The 6,851-nt window shown below is 46.0% G+C and overlaps 1 protein-coding gene across 7 annotated transcripts in view; it reads right to left on the reverse strand.

Annotated features, from left to right (window-relative positions):
• Positions 1 to 6,851, reverse strand: part of ADGRB1 (adhesion G protein-coupled receptor B1) — a 294,461-nt gene that overhangs the window by 199,997 nt on the left and 87,613 nt on the right. The gene's annotated exons all lie outside the window — the stretch shown is intronic.

Raw genomic sequence — 6,851 nt, forward strand, 5'->3', positions numbered from 1 at the left:
AATGAGTTACAGAGGTGATAGGGATGCTCTGGAAGAGGCATGAAATCTACTGCTCTGCCCAACATGGGAAGACATTGCTGTGGCTTAGAGCACCCACGTCCACTCTCAGAGTTCTCATGGATAAGCTGTCAACCCTGCTAAGCCCCTATTCCCCGCATGTTAGGCAAAGATCAGAGCCCTTCTCCCCTCCAGGATCTGTTGTCTGCTAGATTTCTGAGGCAGATGGACCAAGTGTCATCTCTGCTAAGTTCTGGCTTCACCCAAAGTTTTTGGGAACTGCATCTGGATAGAGGAAACCAGCACTGAAAAAGAGAAAGCTCCCTTTCAAGGAAACCTGAGAGAAACCCCAGAGCTGTATCCATCATGAAAGACAGGATCTGTCAGGTCAGAGAGCTCACTGACAGGGAAACCCATGGAGGTCAGGCACTGCAAAGGAGAATCAGGCACCTGAAAAACCCTGTGGATCCAGTTCCCCTTGGAAAGACAATGTTTTCCATTTTTCAGCCTGCTCCCATCACCTAAATACACCAGATATTCAGGGTGGGTGGTAAAAAGGGTCAGGACTATTTTTGTGTACCCTCCCTTCTGAGACATTAGCATCCTCATTCTCGTATTCAGCAGTTACAGTTGTAAAACTACACTGCAGATGTGATGATTTTGAATCTGGTGTCTGTTTCCCTGAATCTAAATTTCACCCTGTATTCCCACAGAAAACATTTTGGGGTTGCTGCTATGGGTCCTGAATATGAGAGGATGTTAAACAATGGCAAATTAAAAAAAAAAAAAAAAAAAAAAAAAAACAACAACAACAAAAAACTGAAAAGCTGAGCCTTTCACCAGGCTGCCACTCATTAAATTACCCATAAAGGTCCCCTCATAGCAATAATGGGAGTAGTTGCCTGTGAAACTCCCTCAGCAACTGGATGTAAATTCCACCTTTGGTCTCCCTGCTACAACAATAGCTCATTCAGACCATAATTGCTGATGTTTCTGCATTGTGATCATGTCCACAAGCTGTTGGGTTCACAATCACTTTATTTTTTCTCATTTTAATCCCTCCCGCATCTCCTAAATAGGGCATCTCCATGTAGATGCATGCACGAGTGAATTTAGTGCTGTAACGGTGACGCGGACACAGGAAATCTCTGCTCTGCCACTGAGAGGACCCCAGTACTCTTACACTCATGCCTAATACTCCCTAGGATCCAGTGATAGGATGCATGGGAACGGTTCAAAGCTGCACCAGGGAGGTTTAGATTGGACATTAGGAAGCATTTACTTACCAAGAGGATTGTCACACACTGGAACAGGCTTCCTAGAGAGGTGGTTTAAAGTCCCAAGCCTGTCAGTGTTTAGGAGGCATTTGGTTAACAAAGCCCTTAATAACATGTTTTAGCTTTTGGTCAGCCCTGAACTGGTCAGGCAGTTGGACTAGATGATTGTTTCAGGTCCCTTCCAGCTGAAAATATTCTATTCTATTCCATTCCATTCCATTCTATTCTATTCTATTCTATTCTATTCTATTCTTCTGTTCTGTTTTATTCTATTCTAATTTTAAAGTCTTTAATGACCCCACAGTAAAGCAGTGGGCCAGGCAGGACTTGTGCAGGTCATAGAGATCTGAGTGTTTAAACTGAGTTAGAAACCCCCTTTTCAGCACCCATGAAGGAGTTACCCACACTTGTATCATCCATAAAACACCCTACAGACTGCATGCAAGAGACATTGGGTCCAGCAGGGATTCACTGCAGGAGACAAGGTGTCCTGTTTGCCAGGTGTCAGGGTCTGTTCAACCTCCTTCTCCAGGAGCTGTGAAGTAGTGTCAGCCCTTGTTCACAGCTGCTGAGGTTTGGACTTAACCTGGGGAGAAGTCACACACAATCCCCTGTGATTTTAGCAGGGTAATACAGGAAAATTTTACACATGAGCAGAAACCAGCCTTTCCTTGCCCCGTGTTTTGCTGGTGATCTCTCACTGTATCCACACTCTGCTCTCAAGGATGTACAGACTAGACAGCAGGGGCAAACACAGATGGAGAAGCGAGGAGCTGGAAAGCAGCACACCTTCCCCAAGCACACTCAATAAATCCGTGCCAGAAGGAAGTAGAGGCAATGAAAATGTACCCATCCAACTCCCTTTGCCATTTGGTTGGCAAATGCAAAACCAAACCAAGGCAAATCCAAAGCTAAACACGTTTCTCTGCAAGCTCAGCTGTTGTTTGTGCCTGGGGGACTCTTGCTGGAGGAGTAGAGCCTGTGTCCTAAGAAGGAGCTGAAGGCAAGGATAGGTTTGAGACCCTGCCCCTGGGCAATCCCTCACAGCTCTTGACCAATCTCTGAGTCTTCATGGTCACTAAAGCTCACCACAAACACAAGAAATTACTTACAAAGTTATTTCTGCCCTGGGGGAGATTCAAAGGGAGGAGAGCTGTGCCATACAACAAGATTCCTGCAGCAGGAGGATGGCAGTTGATTCATTTGCATAGAGATGCCTCTGGCTCCTCTTCTACACCACAGACCCCCTTCAGCAGTCACTCAGCCCTAAGTCCAGGCAGAAGCTCATCCCTGCTGAGGAGACATCATGCTTTGGCCAGCAGAACTGGAGAAGCATGAAGCAAAGCTTCCCAACAGCAACTGAGGTTTGGAGGATGTGTCCAGCACTGAGAGATTTATGGAGTTCAGCTTACTTAATGCAACAGAGGTTAAGAAGCAACTTGTTCATGTGCCTATAAATGCATCTCCAAACAGTAGAGAACGTAGAGACTTCTTAATCTAGCAGACAGAGGTAGAAAAACATATACAGGCTGTAAGGTGAAACACCACTAACAAAAAGAATTTAAGTGATGAGCATGTGTGAGGAAGGAGGGTCTGCATTTGTTCAGAGCAAAAGGGACAACAAATGAATGGAAAAGATTAACAGAAAAGGCAGGAAAATTCCCAGTATTTCAGACTAGCAATATTTTGATTCCATTTTCTGAAAATTAAGAAAGTCCATTTAAATCTCAGTTTCAAGATTTTTAGTTGGAATGCATTAGTGAAATTCTCTGGTCAAGACATGAAACCAATCAGACTCGTTCATCATAAAAAACCCTCCAGCCCTGGAGCCATTTACTTTACCAAAGAGCAAATAATATATATCAGGGACACACATTTAACCCTGTTTTGCAGTCAGCATCTTGGACCCCTCCAAGATGGGGATATGTGGAGCGAAAGGACTAGAGCATTCTGGTTATCTCTTTGGGCTATCAAGATGTGACAGCATTGCAATGGCCTTCCAGGAACAGATTATGTGGAGACAAGACTTATTAGACATTCATTAAGTGCCTAACTCAGCACAGCACTTAAGCAGACATTTAACCTTCTCTCATTACAGTGTCACATCCTCCGTGTCCCTTTTAAAGCTCTAGCTCTGGTTACAGTGAAGCCAGCTCATGTTTGGGAAGGTCACTAGGGTTTCAGATCATGAAGTCCCAATGCCCAGCATTTCAGGAAGCTTTCCCATCTTCAGCTCCCTGGTGTCCTACCCAGAACTGGTGTGGGACCCTACTGCAGGAATGCCAACTTGCATTCTTGAAAGAGTGTTAGCCTCTAAACGTCAGGACCTAGAATCAGCTGCCACATTTTTCCCATGTTGCCCGCATCAGCCAAGGGAGACCTGATGCTGGCCAAAAATAGTTCCCCTGTTGAATTGTCTTGTCCTAGCAAAAATCCCCTGTTCAAGCCTTCCAGGAGCAGCAGCTGAACGTAGCTGCAGCAGGGATGGGAAATGTGAGGGGTGAGCTGCTGCTGCCAATACATTTCCAAGCTTGTCTTGCTGATAACAAGGAAAAGTTCCATGTGCAGCAAGACACCAAAATATCTCCTGCAGTCTCTATACCCGGACAGATTCTGCCCACCACCGCCTGCTGTAACCTCTGCAATGTCTTGTGTGGGACAGCAAGTGCAAAGAGGGTGTCTCACTAAACTTGGGAAACAAATTTGGAGTGGTCTTTCCTACCTCCAGACATTGAAAAGCAGATGCTGCAGCAAGGCAGAGTCATTTTGGCAGAATTAGTTTGTGAAGTCCCTCATAAATGGCCAGAAACATCCCTATGTACCTGAACCAAGTGTAAACTCATTGCCCTTGAGTGAAATCAGGCTGTCAGTTTGGTTCCTTGAGTGCCCCAGTAGCCCTGGAGCAACAGGGTCAGTGTGCACACTTCTCAGTTGTGGCCAGGAGATCTGTGGTCAGGGTCAGTAGCAGAAGTTCAACTCCCAGCTCTGCTGTTTGGCCACCAAAGCCAACGTTCAGCCTAACAGGTCTATTCTCAGCCTGCTCTTGAGTGTCTTCAGACACCACCTAATCTAGCACACAGCCAAGTAGGTGTGCTCTCGTCTTTCAGCATACCAGTGCCCAGGGACAGGGAGTGAACCTTTTCAAAGGGATCTCACCCACAGACTGTGAGCCAAAGCACAGCTGCTTCCGAGGCAGCATCTCATTGTAGCCTCTGTAGATCTGCACCCATCCATTTCCTTTGGAAAAATCCAAGGTATAGAAAAGGCACATCAGGGGAAGTCAGGCTCCACATTTTGGGATCTGGCAATTCCTTGTGTGCCTCGAAAATCATCAAACTAGATTAGTACAACACATAAATGTACCCTTGTTCAAAGGCAGAAGTGTCAAGACAGGTCCAGAAACAACAAATGACTCAGGAAGCAGCAAGGGGCTTGTGGGAGGCAGGGGGCGAGAAAAGGAAAAAAAGGCTTGTAAGCAAAAAAAAATGCTACAAATACAATCAGGACAACAACGACAGCAATAACCAAATAACCAGCATCAGCACTTGGAAATCAGGAACCCTATCAAAATATTCCACCCACAAAATGCTGTTAAGGGTTTGCTGGCTCTCTGCCCAAACTGGATCTCGCCTCCATCTTCCTGATCAAGCCTTTGCAAAAATCAAAACAGACACAGTGACAGACAGAGCAGCACATGGGGAGGCCGGGCACCCTGCAAGCATCGTTTCCATGTAGATGGCATCCCACCAGTGCAGATGATAAATCTGTATTTTCAATACAAAGCAGTTGTGAGCAGCCAGCAAAAAATTATCTACACTCTTCACAAATATTTGACACCCAAAAAGGATTTTGATTCAGCCACCTTTGAGCCTCTTTCGTATTTATTTTCTGGGAACATTCAAGCACTCAAGCTGGACTAGGAGAGATCTTTACAAAAGCCAATATTAAGCTTGAATGCTTCAGGATTTGTTGAAAATCTCATTTCAAATTTCACCTTTGGTTCCAATGAAAAAGGTCAGACTGCTTGGGTTGAATGCATAAATCATCCAATCAGCAAATTCAAGGCATGACACATGATTTAACGAAGCTCGCATCACTCCAAGGAGGCAGCCAACACGGTACTCCTCACAAGCTGTTTGCACAGGAGAAAAGGGCATTGCAAAGAAATCCAAAATCTGGAAAGCGAATATTACTGTGTGCTCATAGCCAGGGAGGGAGGCACGGCTGAAGAACTAATTTGCAGGATTTATGGCTGTGCTGCGTGCCTCCACGTATTGATTCACAGATCAGTGAGAAACAAAATCTCCCCTAAAATACACCGACGAAAGCACTAGTACCTGATCATATACTAATCTCTCAGCTAACGCCAGACTGCGGTCTGCAAGAAAATCACGCTGCACAGCTTGGACCTGTGCCTGGTAACCTCCTTCCTACTGCAAGCAAATTTAGCCTCCTTCCCCCGACCCTGAGAAAGTCCCCCCTGACTGGGGGTGTCTGCAAAAGCCACAAATTCCAGACCCAGACAGATGACAGCTTTCTCCTGGTGGCAGAGGACATTTCAGTCCAGCACCTGAAGAAGATGAGACCCTGGGGTGGGGGTCAGGCATGGGTCTGAACCTCGCCAAATTGGGGGCTGCCCTCCCAGCTGCCCAGATTCCTATTTAGCATCACACTTCTGCTTTACATAACCTGCTTGCTGGCAGGTGGGATGGGAGCTGAGAATAAACGCATAGAGCAGATCTGACACAGGTGCTGAAATAAAGGGTTCACTTTTAGACACACACACACACACACAATTCTCTTCTGCTTTGCACGGTACTGTAGCACCAGCAGATACCATGTCAGATCTCTGGAAGGATCATTTCCTTCCCCAGACCAGTGCCCAGGTCAGACTTCAGAGGCATCTCACCCTTATTCATAGCCCTTTTTGTCATGCCTCTTTCACCTCCCTAGTCCCTTTCCAGCCCATACCGTACTCAAGATCATCATCAAAACAGTTATGAAATATCTGAGGAATGAGCCCCAGCAAATCACCAAGTAACCCCACAGAAGCAGCATAGTGAGTTTTCTTTCTGAAAGCCTCCAAAAGGAAAATGAGGCTGAGAACAAAATAAGAGTGTCTTCTGTTGCCTTTTCCTTGAACTAGACCTGAGAATTAAGATTTCCCCATGAATTAAAATGGTTGATAGCGTTGCTGAGTGCAGCCCGCCTCGGGAGGCAGCTTGGCTCCTGCCTTTTTTAGGACATCGGTAATTATGTTGGAAAACTGCTCACCCTCAGGTAAGAATCTTCCCTCAGCAGCTGTGAGGCTGCAGAAGTAAAACAAGCAAGGCACAAGCCCTGGGAATGAATGAAACAATTTGGGGTATATTTAGGGGAAGCTGCTTTGTAATTCCTGTCACAGGCTCATAAGGAGCCACCGAGGGTTACCAGACCTACATATCAATTAAGAAATAAGGTTTTCATACCAAGCATCTACAGACTCAGACACGGAGGTGATGGGGACAGTGTGAGACCCAGGAGAGGAGAGCCCAACCAGCCCTCCCTCCCAAACACCCCCAGCAGCCCTCCACTCAC

This window comes from Falco punctatus, assembly GCF_963210335.1.
Source record: "Falco punctatus genome assembly, chromosome: 3".
Classification (NCBI taxonomy): Eukaryota; Metazoa; Chordata; class Aves; order Falconiformes; family Falconidae; genus Falco; species Falco punctatus.